Here is a 16,409-nt window from a genome sequence, read left to right on the forward strand (position 1 = left end):
TGTCGTATTGTACTCCAGTGAGCCACGACATGTGAGGATCTTCTGCATGTACCTTTGTTATGCAAGTAGCGCATTTATTTAATTTTTTAGTTACGATGACAACATCAGCACGAGTTGTCTCTAAGGTATAGTGCACACAAGTAGTTTCCGTGGTGTAGCGGTTATCACGTCTGCCTAACACGCAGAAGGTCCCCGGTTCGATCCCGGGCGGAACCACTTCTTCATATTTAAAAACAAGACATACTAAAATGCATCTGCTTCCATCTGTATCCTAAAACCTTCGTAATCGCCTTCACACGTCGGATCAGAGTGTCAATTGCTCACATCAAATATGAAATTCATTTGATACTGACGCCGAGCATTTTGCGTCGACTAAGCCACTCACGTGCGATCAGTTTGCACAAAACGCTAGGGCTCGTCCGGGATTTGAACCCGGGACCTCCTGCACCCAAAGCAGGAATCATACCCCTAGACCTACGAGCCATCTGACGTGGCAAAGGCCTATTATTTCAGTGCACTGGGTCCCTCGATGTGGCCCAGGGTGCTCTGGAAAGTCTCGTGTTGGCTGGCGGGATGGGGGCGGCGCGAATCCCGCGGTCGGCGGCCTTCCTGGGCTATTGGTACCTTCATGTAGAGCTGCCGCTGGGCTCGCACCCCCTGCTGCTAAGAAAGTGATTGCTTTTGCTGCTATGACTTGCAATCACGACTGCGGGAAACGCCGCTATCTCGTTAGGGGTGCTACGGCAGACACCCTCTCGAGCACCCCGAAGACTTCTTGAGCCCTCGGCTGTAATGGTTTCCAGGCTGTCAAAAGAACCGTCGCGTGTGCATTCGCGGACGGGAGACAGGCTGAGGTAATTTCGAGTGAACGGGGATGGACTCCTCACTTCCGCAGTTTCCGTAGTGTAGCGGTTATCACGTCTGCTTTACACGCAGAAGGTCCCCGAGCGGGAACAGTATTTTCCTGAATATGTCGTATTGTACTCCAGTGAGCCACGACATGTGAGGATATTCTGCATGTACCTTTGTTATGCAAGTAGCGCATTTATTTACTTTTTTAGTTACGATGACAACATCAGCACGAGTTGTCTCTAAGGTATAGTGCACACAAGTAGTTTCCGTGGTGTAGCGGTTATCACGTCTGCCTAACACGCAGAAGGTCCCCGGTTCGATCCCGGGCGGAAACACTTCTTCATATTTAAAAACAAGACATACTAACATGCATCTGCTTCCATCTGTACCCTAAAACCTTCGTAATCGCCTTCACACGTCGGATCAGAGTGTCAATTGCTCACATCAAATATGAAATTCATTTGATACTGCCGCCGAGCATTTTGCGTCGACTAAGCCACTCACGTGCGATCAGTTTGCACAAAACGCTAGGGCTCGTCCGGGATTTGAACCCGGGACCTCCTGCACCCAAAGCAGGAATCATACCCCTAGACCAAGGAGCCATCTGACGTGGCAAAGGCCTATTATTTCAGTGCACTGGGTCCCTCGATGTGGCCCAGGGTGCTCTGGAAAGTCTCGTGTAGGCTGGCGGGATGGGGGCGGCGCGAATTCCCGCGGTCGGCGGCCTTCCTGGGCTATTGGTACCTTCATGTAGAGCTGCCGCTGGGCTCGCACCCCCTGCTGCTAAGAAAGTGATTGTTTTTGCTGCTATGACTTGCAATCACGACTGCAGGAAACGCCGCTATCTCGTTAGGGGTGCTACGGCAGACACCCTCTCGAGCACCCCGAAGACTTCTTGAGCCCTCGGCTGTAATGGTTTCCAGGCTGTCAAAAGAACCGTCGCGTGTGCATTCGCGGACGGGAGAGAGGCTGAGGTAATTTCGAGTGAACGGGGATTGACTCCTCACTTCCGCAGTTTCCGTAGTGTAGCGGTTATCAAGTCTGCTTCACACGCAGAAGGTCCCCGAGCGGGAACAGTATTTTCCTGAATATGTCGTATTGTACTCCAGTGAGCCACGACATGTGAGGATCTTCTGCATGTACCTTTGTTATGCAAGTAGCGCATTTATTTACTTTTTTAGTTACGATGACAACATCAGCACGAGTTGTCTCTAAGGTATAGTGCACACAAGTAGTTTCCGTGGTGTAGCGGTTATCACGTCTGCCTAACACGCAGAAGGTCCCCGGTTCGATCCCGGGCGGAAACACATTTTCATCATTAAAAACAAGACATAGTAACATGCATCTGCTTCCATCTGTACCCAAAAACCTTCGTAATCGCCTTAACACGTCGGATCAGAGTGTCAATTGCTCACATCAAATATGAAATTCATTTGATACTGCCGCCGAGCATTTTGCGTCGACTAAGCCACTCACGTGCGATCAGTTTGCACAAAACGCTAGGGCTCGTCCGGGATTTGAACCCGGGACCTCCTGCACCCTAAGCAGGAATCATACCCCTAGACCAACGAGCCATCTGACATGGCGAATGACTATAATTTCAGTGCACTGGGTCCCTCGATGTGGTCCAGGGTGCTGTGGAAAATCTCGTGTAGGCTGGCGGGATGGGGGCGGCGCGAATTCCCGCGGTCGGCGGCCTTCCTGGGCTATTGGTACCTTCATGTAGAGCTGCCGCTGGGCTCGCACTCCCTGCTGCTAAGAAAGTGATTGCTTTTGCTGCTATGACTTGCAATCACGACTGCGGGAAAAGCCGCTATCTCGTTAGGGGTGCTACGGCAGACAAACTCTCGAGCACCCGAAGACTTCTTGTGCCCTCGGCTGTAATGGTTTCCAGGCTGTCAAAAGAACCGTCGCGTGTGCATTCGCGGACGGGAGACAGGCTGAGGTAATTTCGAGTGAACGGGGATGGACTCCTCACTTCCGCAGTTTCCGTAGTGTAGCGGTTATCACGTCTGCTTTACACGCAGAAGGTCCCCGAGCGGGAACAGTATTTTCCTGAATATGTCGTATTGTACTCCAGTGAGCCACGACATGTGAGGATCTTCTGCATGTACCTTTGTTATGCAAGTAGCGCATTTATTTACTTTTTTAGTTACGATGACAACATCAGCACGAGTTGTCTCTAAGGTATAGTGCACACAAGTAGTTTCCGTGGTGTAGCGGTTATCACGTCTGCCTAACACGCAGAAGGTCCCCGGTTCGATCCCGGGCGGAACCACTTCTTCATATTTAAAAACAAGACATACTAAAATGCATCTGCTTCCATCTGTACCCTAAAACCTTCGTAATCGCCTTCACACGTCGGATCAGAGTGTCAATTGCTCACATCAAATATGAAATTCATTTGATACTGACGCCGAGCATTTTGCGTCGACTAAGCCACTCACGTGCGATCAGTTTGCACAAAACGCTAGGGCTCGTCCGGGATTTGAACCCGGGACCTCCTGCACCCAAAGCAGGAATCATACCCCTAGACCAACGAGCCATCTGACGTGGCAAAGGCCTATTATTTCAGTGCACTGGGTCCCTCGATGTGGCCCAGGGTGCTCTGGAAAGTCTCGTGTTGGCTGGAGGGATGGGGGCGGCGCGAATCCCGCGGTCGGCGGCCTTCCTGGGCTATTGGTACCTTCATGTAGAGCTGCCGCTGGGCTCGCACCCCCTGCTGCTAAGAAAGTGATTGCTTTTGCTGCTATGACTTGCAATCACGACTGCGGGAAACGCCGCTATCTCGTTAGGGGTGCTACGGCAGACACCCTCTCGAGCACCCCGAAGACTTCTTGAGCCCTCGGCTGTAATGGTTTCCAGGCTGTCAAAAGAACCGTCGCGTGTGCATTCGCGGACGGGAGACAGGCTGAGGTAATTTCGAGTGAACGGGGATTGACTCCTCACTTCCGCAGTTTCCGTAGTGTAGCGGTTATCACGTCTGCTTTACACGCAGAAGGTCCCCGAGCGGGAACAGTATTTTCCTGAATATGTCGTATTGTACTCCAGTGAGCCACGACATGTGAGGATCTTCTGCATGTACCTTTGTTATGCAAGTAGCGCATTTATTTACTTTTTTAGTTACGATGACAACATCAGCACGAGTTGTCTCTAAGGTATAGTGCACACAAGTAGTTTCCGTGGTGTAGCGGTTATCACGTCTGCCTAACACGCAGAAGGTCCCCGGTTCGATCCCGGGCGGAAACACTTTTTCATCATTAAAAACAAGACATAGTAACATGCATCTGCTTCCATCTGTACCCAAAAACCTTCGTAATCGCCTTCACACGTCGGATCAGAGTGTCAATTGCTCACATCAAATATGAAATTCATTTGATACTGCCGCCGAGCATTTTGCGTCGACTAAGCCACTCACGTGCGATCAGTTTGCACAAAACGCTAGGGCTCGTCCGGGATTTGAACCTGGGACCTCCTGCACCCTAAGCAGGAATCATACCCCTAGACCAACGAGCCATCTGACATGGCGAATGACTATAATTTCAGTGCACTGGGTCCCTCGATGTGGTCCAGGGTGCTGTGGAAAATCTCGTGTAGGCTGGCGGGATGGGGGCGGCGCGAATTCCCGCGGTCGGCGGCCTTCCTGGGCTATTGGTACCTTCATGTAGAGCTGCCGCTGGGCTCGCACTCCCTGCTGCTCAGAAAGTGATTGCTTTTGCTGCTATGACTTGCAATCACGACTGCGGGAAAAGCCGCTATCTCGTTAGGGGTGCTACGGCAGACAAACTCTCGAGCACCCGAAGACTTCTTGTGCCCTCGGCTGTAATGGTTTCCAGGCTGTCAAAAGAACCGTCGCGTGTGCATTCGCGGACGGGAGACAGGCTGAGGTAATTTCGAGTGAACGGGGATGGACTCCTCACTTCCGCAGTTTCCGTAGTGTAGCGGTTATCACGTCTGCTTTACACGCAGAAGGTCCCCGAGCGGGAACAGTATTTTCCTGAATATGTCGTATTGTACTCCAGTGAGCCACGACATGTGAGGATCTTCTGCATGTACCTTTGTTATGCAAGTAGCGCATTTATTTACTTTTTTAGTTACGATGACAACATCAGCACGAGTTGTCTCTAAGGTATAGTGCACACAAGTAGTTTCCGTGGTGTAGCGGTTATCACGTCTGCCTAACACGCAGAAGGTCCCCGGTTCGATCCCGGGCGGAACCACTTCTTCATATTTAAAAACAAGACATACTAAAATGCATCTGCTTCCATCTGTACCCTAAAACCTTCGTAATCGCCTTCACACGTCGGATCAGAGTGTCAATTGCTCACATCAAATATGAAATTCATTTGATACTGACGCCGAGCATTTTGCGTCGACTAAGCCACTCACGTGCGATCAGTTTGCACAAAACGCTAGGGCTCGTCCGGGATTTGAACCCGGGACCTCCTGCACCCAAAGCAGGAATCATACCCCTAGACCAACGTGCCATCTGACGTGGCAAAGGCCTATTATTTCAGTGCACTGGGTCCCTCGATGTGGCCCAGGGTGCTCTGGAAAGTCTCGTGTTGGCTGGCGGGATGGGGGCGGCGCGAATCCCGCGGTCGGCGGCCTTCCTGGGCTATTGGTACCTTCATGTAGAGCTGCCGCTGGGCTCGCACCCCCTGCTGCTAAGAAAGTGATTGCTTTTGCTGCTATGACTTGCAATCACGACTGCGGGAAACGCCGCTATCTCGTTAGGGGTGCTACGGCAGACACCCTCTCGAGCACCCCGAAGACTTCTTGAGCCCTCGGCTGTAATGGTTTCCAGGCTGTCAAAAGAACCGTCGCGTGTGCATTCGCAGACGGGAGACAGGCTGAGGTAATTTCGAGTGAACGGGGATGGACTCCTCACTTCCGCAGTTTCCGTAGTGTAGCGGTTATCACGTCTGCTTTACACGCAGAAGGTCCCCGAGCGGGAACAGTATTTTCCTGAATATGTCGTATTGTACTCCAGTGAGCCACGACATGTGAGGATCTTCTGCATGTACCTTTGTTATGCAAGTAGCGCATTTATTTACTTTTTTAGTTACGATGACAACATCAGCACGAGTTGTCTCTAAGGTATAGTGCACACAAGTAGTTTCCGTGGTGTAGCGGTTATCACGTCTGCCTAACACGCAGAAGGTCCCCGGTTCGATCCCGGGCGGAAACACTTTTTCATCATTAAAAACAAGACATAGTAACATGCATCTGCTTCCATCTGTACCCAAAAACCTTCGTAATCGCCTTCACACGTCGGATCAGAGTGTCAATTGCTCACATCAAATATGAAATTCATTTGATACTGACGCCGAGCATTTTGCGTCGACTAAGCCACTCACGTGCGATCAGTTTGCACAAAACGCTAGGGCTCGTCCGGGATTTGAACCCGGGACCTCCTGCACCCTAAGCAGGAATCATACCCCTAGACCAACGAGCCATCTGACATGGCGAATGACTATAATTTCAGTGCACTGGGTCCCTCGATGTGGTCCAGGGTGCTGTGGAAAATCTCGTGTAGGCTGGCGGGATGGGGGCGGCGCGAATTCCCGCGGTCGGCGGCCTTCCTGGGCTATTGGTACCTTCATGTAGAGCTGCCGCTGGGCTCGCACTCCCTGCTGCTCAGAAAGTGATTGCTTTTGCTGCTATGACTTGCAATCACGACTGCGGGAAAAGCCGCTATCTCGTTAGGGGTGCTACGGCAGACAAACTCTCGAGCACCCGAAGACTTCTTGTGCCCTCGGCTGTAATGGTTTCCAGGCTGTCAAAAGAACCGTCGCGTGTGCATTCGCGGACGGGAGACAGGCTGAGGTAATTTCGAGTGAACGGGGATGGACTCCTCACTTCCGCAGTTTCCGTAGTGTAGCGGTTATCACGTCTGCTTTACACGCAGAAGGTCCCCGAGCGGGAACAGTATTTTCCTGAATATGTCGTATTGTACTCCAGTGAGCCACGACATGTGAGGATCTTCTGCATGTACCTTTGTTATGCAAGTAGCGCATTTATTTACTTTTTTAGTTACGATGACAACATCAGCACGAGTTGTCTCTAAGGTATAGTGCACACAAGTAGTTTCCGTGGTGTAGCGGTTATCACGTCTGCCTAACACGCAGAAGGTCCCCGGTTCGATCCCGGGTTTAACCACTTCTTCATATTTAAAAACAAGACATACTAACATGCATCTGCTTCCATCTGTACCCTAAAACCTTCGTAATCGCCTTCACACGTCGGATCAGAGTGTCAATTGCTCACATCAAATATGAAATTCATTTGATACTGACGCCGAGCATTTTGCGTCGACTAAGCCACTCACGTGCGATCAGTTTGCACAAAACGCTAGGGCTCGTCCGGGATTTGAACCCGGGACCTCCTGCACCCAAAGCAGGAATCATACCCCTAGACCAAGGAGCCATCTGACGTGGCGAATGACTATTATTTCAGTGCACTGGGTCCCTCGATGTGGCCCAGGGTGCTCTGGAAAGTCTCGTGTAGGCTGGCGGGATGCGGGCGGCGCGAATTCCCGCGGTCGGCGGCCTTCCTGGGCTATTGGTACCTTCATGTAGAGCTGCCGCTGGGCTCGCACTCCCTGCTGCTAAGAAAGTGATTGCTTTTGCTGCTATGACTTGCAATCACGACTGCGGGAAACGCCGCTATCTCGTTAGGGGTGCTACGGCAGACACCCTCTCGAGCACCCCGAAGACTTCTTGAGCCCTCGGCTGTAATGGTTTCCAGGCTGTCAAAAGAACAGTCGCGTGTGCATTCGCGGACGGGAGACAGGCTGAGGTAATTTCGAGTGAACGGGGATTGACTCCTCACTTCCGCAGTTTCCGTAGTGTAGCGGTTATCAAGTCTGCTTCACACGCAGAAGGTCCCCGAGCGGGAACAGTATTTTCCTGAATATGTCGTATTGTACTCCAGTGAGCCACGACATGTGAGGATCTTCTGCATGTACCTTTGTTATGCAAGTAGCGCATTTATTTACTTTTTTAGTTACGATGACATCAGCACGAGTTGTCTCTAAGGTATAGTGCACACAAGTAGTTTCCGTGGTGTAGCGGTTATCACGTCTGCCTAACACGCAGAAGTTCCCCGGTTCGATCCCGGGCGGAAACACTTTTTCATCATTAAAAACAAGACATAGTAACATGCATCTGCTTCCATCTGTACCCAAAAACCTTCGTAATCGCCTTCACACGTCGGATCAGAGTGTCAATTGCTCACATCAAATATGAAATTCATTTGATACTGCCGCCGAGCATTTTGCGTCGACTCAGCCACTCACGTGCGATCAGTTTGCACAAAACGCTAGGGCTCGTCCGGGATTTGAAACCGGGACCTCCTGCACCCTAAGCAGGAATCATACCCCTAGACCAACGAGCCATCTGACATGGCGAATGACTATAATTTCAGTGCACTGGGTCCCTCGATGTGGTCCAGGGTGCTGTGGAAAATCTCGTGTAGGCTGGCGGGATGGGGGCGGCGCGAATTCCCGCGGTCGGCGGCCTTCCTGGGCTATTGGTACCTTCATGTAGAGCTGCCGCTGGGCTCGCACCCCCTGCTGCTAAGAAAGTGATTGCTTTTGCTGCTATGACTTGCAATCACGACTGCGGGAAAAGCCGCTATCTCGTTAGGGGTGCTACGGCAGACAAACTCTCGAGCACCCGAAGACTTCTTGTGCCCTCGGCTGTAATGGTTTCCAGGCTGTCAAAAGAACCGTCGCGTGTGCATTCGCGGACGGGAGACAGGCTGAGGTAATTTCGAGTGAACGGGGATGGACTCCTCACTTCCGCAGTTTCCGTAGTGTAGCGGTTATCACGTCTGCTTTACATGCAGAAGGTCCCCGAGCGGGAACAGTATTTTCCTGAATATGTCGTATTGTACTCCAGTGAGCCACGACATGTGAGGATCTTCTGCATGTACCTTTGTTATGCAAGTAGCGCATTTATTTACTTTTTTAGTTACGATGACAACATCAGCACGAGTTGTCTCTAAGGTATAGTGCACACAAGTAGTTTCCGTGGTGTAGCGGTTATCACGTCTGCCTAACACGCAGAAGGTCCCCGGTTCGATCCCGGGCGGAACCACTTCTTCATATTTAAAAACAAGACATACTAACATGCATCTGCTTCCATCTGTACCCTAAAACCTTCGTAATCGCCTTCACACGTCGGATCAGAGTGTCAATTGCTCACATCAAATATGAAATTCATTTGATACTGACGCCGAGCATTTTGCGTCGACTAAGCCACTCACGTGCGATCAGTTTGCACAAAACGCTAGGGCTCGTCCGGGATTTGAACCCGGGACCTCCTGCACCCAAAGCAGGAATCATACCCCTAGACCAACGAGCCATCTGACGTGGCAAAGGCCTATTATTTCAGTGCACTGGGTCCCTCGATGTGGCCCAGGGTGCTCTGGAAAGTCTCGTGTTGGCTGGCGGGATGGGGGCGGCGCGAATCCCGCGGTCGGCGGCCTTCCTGGGCTATTGGTACCTTCATGTAGAGCTGCCGCTGGGCTCGCACCCCCTGCTGCTAAGAAAGTGATTGCTTTTGCTGCTATGACTTGCAATCACGACTGCGGGAAACGCCGCTATCTCGTTAGGGGTGCTACGGCAGACACCCTCTCGAGCACCCCGAAGACTTCTTGAGCCCTCGGCTGTAATGGTTTCCAGGCTGTCAAAAGAACCGTCGCGTGTGCATTCGCGGACGGGAGACAGGCTGAGGTAATTTCGAGTGAACGGGGATGGACTCCTCACTTCCGCAGTTTCCGTAGTGTAGCGGTTATCACGTCTGCTTTACACGCAGAAGGTCCCCGAGCGGGAACAGTATTTTCCTGAATATGTCGTATTGTACTCCAGTGAGCCACGACATGTGAGGATCTTCTGCATGTACCTTTGTTATGCAAGTAGCGCATTTATTTACTTTTTTAGTTACGATGACAACATCAGCACGAGTTGTCTCTAAGGTATAGTGCACACAAGTAGTTTCCGTGGTGTAGCGGTTATCACGTCTGCCTAACACGCAGAAGGTCCCCGGTTCGATCCCGGGCGGAAACACTTTTTCATCATTAAAAACAAGACATAGTAACATGCATCTGCTTCCATCTGTACCCTACAACCTTCGTAATCGCCTTCACACGTCGGATCAGAGTGTCAATTGCTCACATCAAATATGAAATTCATTTGATACTGACGCCGAGCATTTTGCGTCGACTAAGCCACTCACGTGCGATCAGTTTGCACAAAACGCTAGGGCTCGTCCGGGATTTGAACCCGGGACCTCCTGCACCCAAAGCAGGAATCATACCCCTAGACCAACGAGCCATCTGACGTGGCAAAGGCCTATTATTTCAGTGCACTGGGTCCCTCGATGTGGCCCAGGGTGCTCTGGAAAGTCTCGTGTAGGCTGGCGGGATGGGGGCGGCGCGAATTCCCGCGGTCGGCGGCCTTCCTGGGCTATTGGTACCTTCATGTAGAGCTGCCGCTGGGCTCGCACCCCCTGCTGCTAAGAAAGTGATTGCTTTTGCTGCTATGACTTGCAATCACGACTGCGGGAAAAGCCGCTATCTCTTTAGGGGTGCTACGGCAGACAAACTCTCGAGCACCCGAAGACTTCTTGTGCCCTCGGCTGTAATGGTTTCCAGGCTGTCAAAAGAACCGTCGCGTGTGCATTCGCGGATGGGAGACAGGCTGAGGTAATTTCGAGTGAACGGGGATGGACTCCTCACTTCCGCAGTTTCCGTAGTGTAGCGGTTATCACGTCTGCTTTACACGCAGAAGGTCCCCGAGCGGGAACAGTATTTTCCTGAATATGTCGTATTGTACTCCAGTGAGCCACGACATGTGAGGATCTTCTGCATGTACCTTTGTTATGCAAGTAGCGCATTTATTTACTTTTTTAGTTACGATGACAACATCAGCACGAGTTGTCTCTAAGGTATAGTGCACACAAGTAGTTTCCGTGGTGTAGCGGTTATCACGTCTGCCTAACACGCAGAAGGTCCCCGGTTCGATCCCGGGCGGAACCACTTCTTCATATTTAAAAACAAGACATACTAACATGCATCTGCTTCCATCTGTACCCTAAAACCTTCGTAATCGCCTTCACACGTCGGATCAGAGTGTCAATTGCTCACATCAAATATGAAATTCATTTGATACTGACGCCGAGCATTTTGCGTCGACTAAGCCACTCACGTGCGATCAGTTTGCACAAAACGCTACTGCTCGTCCGGGATTTGAACCCGGGACCTCCTGCACCCAAAGCAGGAATCATACCCCTAGACCAACGAGCCATCTGACGTGGCAAAGGCCTATTATTTCAGTGCACTGGGTCCCTCGATGTGGCCCAGGGTGCTCTGGAAAGTCTCGTGTTGGCTGGCGGGATGGGGGCGGCGCGAATCCCGCGGTCGGCGGCCTTCCTGGGCTATTGGTACCTTCATGTAGAGCTGCCGCTGGGCTCGCACCCCCTGCTGCTAAGAAAGTGATTGCTTTTGCTGCTATGACTTGCAATCACGACTGCGGGAAACGCCGCTATCTCGTTAGGGGTGCTACGGCAGACACCCTCTCGAGCACCCCGAAGACTTCTTGAGCCCTCGGCTGTAATGGTTTCCAGGCTGTCAAAAGAACCGTCGCGTGTGCATTCGCGGACGGGAGACAGGCTGAGGTAATTTCGAGTGAACGGGGATGGACTCCTCACTTCCGCAGTTTCCGTAGTGTAGCGGTTATCACGTCTGCTTTACACGCAGAAGGTCCCCGAGCGGGAACAGTATTTTCCTGAATATGTCGTATTGTACTCCAGTGAGCCACGACATGTGAGGATCTTCTGCATGTACCTTTGTTATGCAAGTAGCGCATTTATTTACTTTTTTAGTTACGATGACAACATCAGCACGAGTTGTCTCTAAGGTATAGTGCACACAAGTAGTTTCCGTGGTGTAGCGGTTATCACGTCTGCCTAACACGCAGAAGGTCCCCGGTTCGATCCCGGGCGGAACCACTTCTTAATATTTAAAAACAAGACATACTAACATGCATCTGCTTCCATCTGTACCCTAAAACCTTCGTAATCGCCTTCACACGTCGGATCAGAGTGTCAATTGCTCACATCAAATATGAAATTCATTTGATACTGACGCCGAGCGTTTTGCGTCGACTAAGCCACTCACGTGCGATCAGTTTGCACGAAACGCTAGGGCTCGTCCGGGATTTGAACCCGGGACCTCCTGCACCCAAAGCAGGAATCATACCCCTAGACCAACGAGCCATCTGACGTGGCAAAGGCCTATTATATCAGTGCACTGGGTCCCTCGATGTGGCCCAGGGTGCTCTGGAAAGTCTCGTGTAGGCTGGCGGGATGGGGGCGGCGCGAATTCCCGCGGTCGGCGGCCTTCCTGGGCTATTGGTACCTTCATGTAGAGCTGCCGCTGGGCTCGCACCCCCTGCTGCTAAGAAAGTGATTGCTTTTGCTGCTATGACTTGCAATCACGACTGCGGGAAACGCCGCTATCTCGTTAGGGGTGCTACGGCAGACACCCTCTCGAGCACCCCGAAGACTTCTTGAGCCCTCGGCTGTAATGGTTTCCAGGCTGTCAAAAGAACCGTCGCGTGTGCATTCGCGGACGGGAGAGAGGCTGAGGTAATTTCGAGTGAACGGGGATTGACTCCTCACTTCCGCAGTTTCCGTAGTGTAGCGGTTATCAAGTCTGCTTTACACGCAGAAGGTCCCCGAGCGGGAACAGTATTTTCCTGAATATGTCGTATTGTACTCCAGTGAGCCACGACATGTGAGGATCTTCTGCATGTACCTTTGTTATACAAGTAGAGCATTTATTTACTTTTTTAGTTACGATGACAACATCAGCACGAGTTGTCTCTAAGGTATAGTGCACACAAGTAGTTTCCGTGGTGTAGCGGTTATCACGTCTGCCTAACACGCAGAAGGTCCCCGGTTCGATCCCTGGCGGAAACACTTTTTCATCATTAAAAACAAGACATAGTAACATGCATCTGCTTCCATCTGTACCCAAAAACCTTCGTAATCGCCTTCACACGTCGGATCAGAGTGTCAATTGCTCACATCAAATATGAAATTCATTTGATACTGACGCCGAGCATTTTGCGTCGACTAAGCCACTCACGTGCGATCAGTTTGCACAAAACGCTAGGGCTCGTCCGGGATTTGAACCCGGGACCTCCTGCACCCAAAGCAGGAATCATACCCCTAGACGAACGAGCCATCTGACGTGGCAAAGGCCAATTATTTCAGTGCACTGGGTCCCTCGATGTGGCCCAGGGTGCTCTGGAAAGTCTCGTGTAGGCTGGCGGGATGGGGGCGGCGCGAATTCCCGCGGTCGGCGGCCTTCCTGGGCTATTGGTACCTTCATGTAGAGTAGAGCTGCCGCTGGGCTCGCACCCCCTGCTGCTAAGAAAGTGATTGCTTTTGCTGCTATGACTTGCAATCACGACTGCGGGAAACGCCGCTATCTCGTTAGGGGTGCTACGGCAGACACCCTCTCGAGCACTCCGAAGACTTCTTGAGCCCTCGGCTGTAATGGTTTCCAGGCTGTCAAAAGAACCGTCACGTGTGCATTCGCGGACGGGAGAGAGGCTGAGGTAATTTCAAGTGAACGGGGATGGACTCCTCACTTCCGCAGTTTCCGTAGTGTAGCGGTTATCACGTCAGCTTTACACGCAGAAGGTCCCCGGTTCGATCCTGGGCGGGAACAGTGTTTTCCTGAATATGTCGTATTGTACTCCAGTGAGCCACGACATGTGAGGATCTTCTGCATGTACCTTTGTTATGCAAGTAGCGCATTTATTTAATTTTTTAGTTACGATGACAACATCAGCACGAGTTGTCTCTAAGGTAAAGCGCACACAAGTAGTTTCCGTGGTGTAGCCGTTATCACGACTGCCTAACACGCAGAAGGTCCCCGGTTCGATCCCGGGCGGAAACACATTTTCATCATTAAAAACAAGACATAGTAACATGCATCTGCTTCCATCTGTACCCAAAAACCTTCGTAATCGCCTTCACACGTCGGATCAGAGTGTCAATTGCTCACATCAAATATGAAATTCATTTGATACTGCCGCCGAGCATTTTGCGTCGACTAAGCCACTCACGTGCGATCAGTTTGCACAAAACGCTAGGGCTCGTCCGGGATTTGAACCCGGGACCTCCTGCATCCAAAGCAGGAATCATACCCCTAGACCAACGAGCCATCTGACGTGGCAAAGGCCTATTATTTCAGTGCACTGGGTCCCTCGATGTGGCCCAGGGTGCTCTGGAAAGTCTCGTGTAGGCTGGCGGGATGGGGGCGGCGCGAATCCCGCGGTCGGCGGCCTTCCTGGGCTATTGGTACCTTCATGTAGAGCTGCCGCTGGGCTCGCACCCCCTGCTGCTAAGAAAGTGATTGCTTTTGCTGCTATGACTTGCAATCACGACTGCGGGAAACGCCGCTATCTCGTTAGGGGTGCTACGGCAGACACCCTCTCGAGCACTCCGAAGACTTCTTGAGCCCTCGGCTGTAATGGTTTCCAGGCTGTCAAAAGAACCGTCGCGTGTGCATTCGCGGACGGGAGAGAGGCTGAGGTAATTTCGAGTGAACGGGGATGGACTCCTCACTTCCGCAGTTTCCGTAGTGTAGCGGTTATCACGTCAGCTTTACACGCAGAAGGTCCCCGGTTCGATCCTGGGCGGGAACAGTGTTTTCCTGAATATGTCGTATTGTACTCCAGTGAGCCACGACATGTGAGGATCTTCTGCATGTACCTTTGTTACGCAAGTAGCGCATTTATTTAATTTTTTAGTTACGATGACAACATCAGCACGAGTTGTCTCTAAGGTAAAGCGCACACAAGTAGTTTCCGTGGTGTAGCCGTTATCACGACTGCCTAACACGCAGAAGGTCCCCGGTTCGATCCCTGGCGGAAACACTTTTTCATCATTAAAAACAAGACATAGTAACATGCATCTGCTTCCATCTGTACCCAAAAACCTTCGTAATCGCCTTCACACGTCGGATCAGAGTGTCAATTGCTCACATCAAATATGAAATTCATTTGATACTGCCGCCGAGCATTTTGCGTCGACTAAGCCACTCACGTGCGATCAGTTTGCACAAAAGGCTAGGGCTCGTCCGGGACCTCCTGCACCCAAAGCAGGAATCATACCCCTAGACCAACGAGCCATCTGACGTGGCAAAGGCATATTATTTCAGTGCACTGGGTCCCTCGATGTGGCCCAGGGTGCTCTGGAAAGTCTCGTGTAGGCTGGCGGGATGGGGGCGGCGCGAATTCCCGCGGTCGGCGGCCTTCCTGGGCTATTGGTACCTTCATGTAGAGCTGCCGCTGGGCTCGCACCCCCTGCTGCTAAAAAAGTGATTGCTTTTGCTGCTATGACTTGCAATCACGACTGCGGGAAACGCCGCTATCTCGTTAGGGGTGCTACGGCAGACACCCTCTCGAGCACTCCGAAGACTTCTTGAGCCCTCGGCTGTAATGGTTTCCAGGCTGTCAAAAGAACCGTCGCGTGTGCATTCGCGGACGGGAGAGAGGCTGAGGTAATTTCGAGTGAACGGGGATGGACTCCTCACTTCCGCAGTTTCCGTAGTGTAGCGGATATCACGTCAGCTTTACACGCAGAAGGTCCCCGGTTCGATCCTGGGCGGGAACAGTGTTTTCCTGAATATGTCGTATTGTACTCCAATGAGCCACGACATGTGAGGATCTTCTGCATGTACCTTTGTTACGCAAGTAGCGCATTTATTTACTTTTTTAGTTACGATGACAACATCAGCACGAGTTGTCTCTAAGGTATAGTGCACACAAGTAGTTTCCGTGGTGTAGCGGTTATCACGTCTGCCTAACACGCAGAAGGTCCCCGGTTCGATCCCGGGCGGAACCACTTCTTCATATTTAAAAACAAGACATACTAACATGCATCTGCTTCCATCTGTACCCAAAAGCCTTCGTAATCGCCTTCACACGTCGGATCAGAGTGTCAATTGCTCACATCAAATATGAAATTCATTTGATACTGACGCCGAGCATTTTGCGTCGACTAAGCCACTCACGTGCGATCAGTTTGCACAAAACGCTAGGGCTCGTCCGGGATTTGAACCCGGGACCTCCTGCACCCAAAGCAGGAATCATACCCCTAGACCAACGAGCCATCTGACGTGGCAAAGGCCTATTATTTCAGTGCACTGGGTCCCTCGATGTGGTCCAGGGTGCTCTGGAAAGTCTCGTGTAGGCTGGCGGGATGGGGGCGGCGCGAATTCCCGCGGTCGGCGGCCTTCCTGGGCTATTGGTACCTTCATGTAGAGCTGCCGCTGGGCTCGCACCCCCTGCTGCTAAGAAAGTGATTGCTTTTGCTGCTATGACTTGCAATCACGACTGCGGGAAACGCCGCTATCTCGTTAGGGGTGCTACGGCAGACACCCTCTCGAGCACCCCGAAGACTTCTTGAGCCCTCGGCTGTAATGGTTTCCAGGCTGTCAAAAGAACCGTCGCGTGTGCATTCGCGGACGGGAGA

General features: G+C 51.7%; 35 non-coding genes across 35 annotated transcripts; 19 read left to right on the forward strand and 16 right to left on the reverse strand.

Moving 5' to 3' along the window:
• Window positions 1-143: 143 nt before the first annotated feature.
• Window positions 144-216, forward strand: Trnav-aac (transfer RNA valine (anticodon AAC)). The gene has a single exon. It is a non-coding gene; the product is annotated as a tRNA-Val (tRNA).
• Window positions 217-411: 195 nt separating this feature from the next.
• Trnap-ugg (transfer RNA proline (anticodon UGG)) lies at window positions 412-483 on the reverse strand. Its single transcript has one exon. It is a non-coding gene; the product is annotated as a tRNA-Pro (tRNA).
• A 631-nt stretch (window positions 484-1,114) lies between these two features.
• Window positions 1,115-1,187, forward strand: Trnav-aac (transfer RNA valine (anticodon AAC)). The gene has a single exon. It is a non-coding gene; the product is annotated as a tRNA-Val (tRNA).
• Window positions 1,188-1,382: 195 nt separating this feature from the next.
• Trnap-ugg (transfer RNA proline (anticodon UGG)) lies at window positions 1,383-1,454 on the reverse strand. The gene has a single exon. It is a non-coding gene; the product is annotated as a tRNA-Pro (tRNA).
• A 632-nt stretch (window positions 1,455-2,086) lies between these two features.
• Trnav-aac (transfer RNA valine (anticodon AAC)) lies at window positions 2,087-2,159 on the forward strand. The gene has a single exon. It is a non-coding gene; the product is annotated as a tRNA-Val (tRNA).
• Window positions 2,160-2,354: 195 nt separating this feature from the next.
• On the reverse strand, window positions 2,355-2,426 carry Trnap-agg (transfer RNA proline (anticodon AGG)). The gene has a single exon. It is a non-coding gene; the product is annotated as a tRNA-Pro (tRNA).
• A 631-nt stretch (window positions 2,427-3,057) lies between these two features.
• Trnav-aac (transfer RNA valine (anticodon AAC)) lies at window positions 3,058-3,130 on the forward strand. The gene has a single exon. It is a non-coding gene; the product is annotated as a tRNA-Val (tRNA).
• Window positions 3,131-3,325: 195 nt separating this feature from the next.
• Window positions 3,326-3,397, reverse strand: Trnap-ugg (transfer RNA proline (anticodon UGG)). Its single transcript has one exon. It is a non-coding gene; the product is annotated as a tRNA-Pro (tRNA).
• Window positions 3,398-4,028: 631 nt separating this feature from the next.
• Trnav-aac (transfer RNA valine (anticodon AAC)) lies at window positions 4,029-4,101 on the forward strand. The gene has a single exon. It is a non-coding gene; the product is annotated as a tRNA-Val (tRNA).
• Window positions 4,102-4,296: 195 nt separating this feature from the next.
• Window positions 4,297-4,368, reverse strand: Trnap-agg (transfer RNA proline (anticodon AGG)). Its single transcript has one exon. It is a non-coding gene; the product is annotated as a tRNA-Pro (tRNA).
• Window positions 4,369-4,999: 631 nt separating this feature from the next.
• On the forward strand, window positions 5,000-5,072 carry Trnav-aac (transfer RNA valine (anticodon AAC)). The gene has a single exon. It is a non-coding gene; the product is annotated as a tRNA-Val (tRNA).
• Window positions 5,073-5,267: 195 nt separating this feature from the next.
• On the reverse strand, window positions 5,268-5,339 carry Trnap-ugg (transfer RNA proline (anticodon UGG)). Its single transcript has one exon. It is a non-coding gene; the product is annotated as a tRNA-Pro (tRNA).
• A 631-nt stretch (window positions 5,340-5,970) lies between these two features.
• On the forward strand, window positions 5,971-6,043 carry Trnav-aac (transfer RNA valine (anticodon AAC)). Its single transcript has one exon. It is a non-coding gene; the product is annotated as a tRNA-Val (tRNA).
• A 195-nt stretch (window positions 6,044-6,238) lies between these two features.
• Window positions 6,239-6,310, reverse strand: Trnap-agg (transfer RNA proline (anticodon AGG)). Its single transcript has one exon. It is a non-coding gene; the product is annotated as a tRNA-Pro (tRNA).
• A 628-nt stretch (window positions 6,311-6,938) lies between these two features.
• Window positions 6,939-7,014, forward strand: Trnav-aac (transfer RNA valine (anticodon AAC)). The gene has a single exon. It is a non-coding gene; the product is annotated as a tRNA-Val (tRNA).
• A 195-nt stretch (window positions 7,015-7,209) lies between these two features.
• On the reverse strand, window positions 7,210-7,281 carry Trnap-ugg (transfer RNA proline (anticodon UGG)). Its single transcript has one exon. It is a non-coding gene; the product is annotated as a tRNA-Pro (tRNA).
• Window positions 7,282-7,910: 629 nt separating this feature from the next.
• On the forward strand, window positions 7,911-7,983 carry Trnav-aac (transfer RNA valine (anticodon AAC)). Its single transcript has one exon. It is a non-coding gene; the product is annotated as a tRNA-Val (tRNA).
• Window positions 7,984-8,178: 195 nt separating this feature from the next.
• Trnap-agg (transfer RNA proline (anticodon AGG)) lies at window positions 8,179-8,250 on the reverse strand. Its single transcript has one exon. It is a non-coding gene; the product is annotated as a tRNA-Pro (tRNA).
• Window positions 8,251-8,881: 631 nt separating this feature from the next.
• Window positions 8,882-8,954, forward strand: Trnav-aac (transfer RNA valine (anticodon AAC)). The gene has a single exon. It is a non-coding gene; the product is annotated as a tRNA-Val (tRNA).
• A 195-nt stretch (window positions 8,955-9,149) lies between these two features.
• Trnap-ugg (transfer RNA proline (anticodon UGG)) lies at window positions 9,150-9,221 on the reverse strand. Its single transcript has one exon. It is a non-coding gene; the product is annotated as a tRNA-Pro (tRNA).
• Window positions 9,222-9,852: 631 nt separating this feature from the next.
• On the forward strand, window positions 9,853-9,925 carry Trnav-aac (transfer RNA valine (anticodon AAC)). Its single transcript has one exon. It is a non-coding gene; the product is annotated as a tRNA-Val (tRNA).
• Window positions 9,926-10,120: 195 nt separating this feature from the next.
• Trnap-ugg (transfer RNA proline (anticodon UGG)) lies at window positions 10,121-10,192 on the reverse strand. Its single transcript has one exon. It is a non-coding gene; the product is annotated as a tRNA-Pro (tRNA).
• Window positions 10,193-10,823: 631 nt separating this feature from the next.
• On the forward strand, window positions 10,824-10,896 carry Trnav-aac (transfer RNA valine (anticodon AAC)). Its single transcript has one exon. It is a non-coding gene; the product is annotated as a tRNA-Val (tRNA).
• Window positions 10,897-11,091: 195 nt separating this feature from the next.
• Window positions 11,092-11,163, reverse strand: Trnap-ugg (transfer RNA proline (anticodon UGG)). Its single transcript has one exon. It is a non-coding gene; the product is annotated as a tRNA-Pro (tRNA).
• A 631-nt stretch (window positions 11,164-11,794) lies between these two features.
• Window positions 11,795-11,867, forward strand: Trnav-aac (transfer RNA valine (anticodon AAC)). The gene has a single exon. It is a non-coding gene; the product is annotated as a tRNA-Val (tRNA).
• Window positions 11,868-12,062: 195 nt separating this feature from the next.
• Trnap-ugg (transfer RNA proline (anticodon UGG)) lies at window positions 12,063-12,134 on the reverse strand. Its single transcript has one exon. It is a non-coding gene; the product is annotated as a tRNA-Pro (tRNA).
• A 632-nt stretch (window positions 12,135-12,766) lies between these two features.
• Trnav-aac (transfer RNA valine (anticodon AAC)) lies at window positions 12,767-12,839 on the forward strand. Its single transcript has one exon. It is a non-coding gene; the product is annotated as a tRNA-Val (tRNA).
• Window positions 12,840-13,034: 195 nt separating this feature from the next.
• On the reverse strand, window positions 13,035-13,106 carry Trnap-ugg (transfer RNA proline (anticodon UGG)). The gene has a single exon. It is a non-coding gene; the product is annotated as a tRNA-Pro (tRNA).
• A 417-nt stretch (window positions 13,107-13,523) lies between these two features.
• Window positions 13,524-13,596, forward strand: Trnav-uac (transfer RNA valine (anticodon UAC)). Its single transcript has one exon. It is a non-coding gene; the product is annotated as a tRNA-Val (tRNA).
• A 158-nt stretch (window positions 13,597-13,754) lies between these two features.
• On the forward strand, window positions 13,755-13,827 carry Trnav-aac (transfer RNA valine (anticodon AAC)). Its single transcript has one exon. It is a non-coding gene; the product is annotated as a tRNA-Val (tRNA).
• Window positions 13,828-14,022: 195 nt separating this feature from the next.
• Trnap-ugg (transfer RNA proline (anticodon UGG)) lies at window positions 14,023-14,094 on the reverse strand. Its single transcript has one exon. It is a non-coding gene; the product is annotated as a tRNA-Pro (tRNA).
• Window positions 14,095-14,505: 411 nt separating this feature from the next.
• On the forward strand, window positions 14,506-14,578 carry Trnav-uac (transfer RNA valine (anticodon UAC)). The gene has a single exon. It is a non-coding gene; the product is annotated as a tRNA-Val (tRNA).
• An 897-nt stretch (window positions 14,579-15,475) lies between these two features.
• Trnav-uac (transfer RNA valine (anticodon UAC)) lies at window positions 15,476-15,548 on the forward strand. Its single transcript has one exon. It is a non-coding gene; the product is annotated as a tRNA-Val (tRNA).
• A 158-nt stretch (window positions 15,549-15,706) lies between these two features.
• On the forward strand, window positions 15,707-15,779 carry Trnav-aac (transfer RNA valine (anticodon AAC)). Its single transcript has one exon. It is a non-coding gene; the product is annotated as a tRNA-Val (tRNA).
• A 195-nt stretch (window positions 15,780-15,974) lies between these two features.
• Window positions 15,975-16,046, reverse strand: Trnap-ugg (transfer RNA proline (anticodon UGG)). Its single transcript has one exon. It is a non-coding gene; the product is annotated as a tRNA-Pro (tRNA).
• Window positions 16,047-16,409: the final 363 nt, after the last annotated feature.

This window comes from Schistocerca gregaria, chromosome 2 (assembly GCF_023897955.1).
Source record: "Schistocerca gregaria isolate iqSchGreg1 chromosome 2, iqSchGreg1.2, whole genome shotgun sequence".
Lineage (NCBI taxonomy): Eukaryota > Metazoa > Arthropoda > Insecta > Orthoptera > Acrididae > Schistocerca > Schistocerca gregaria.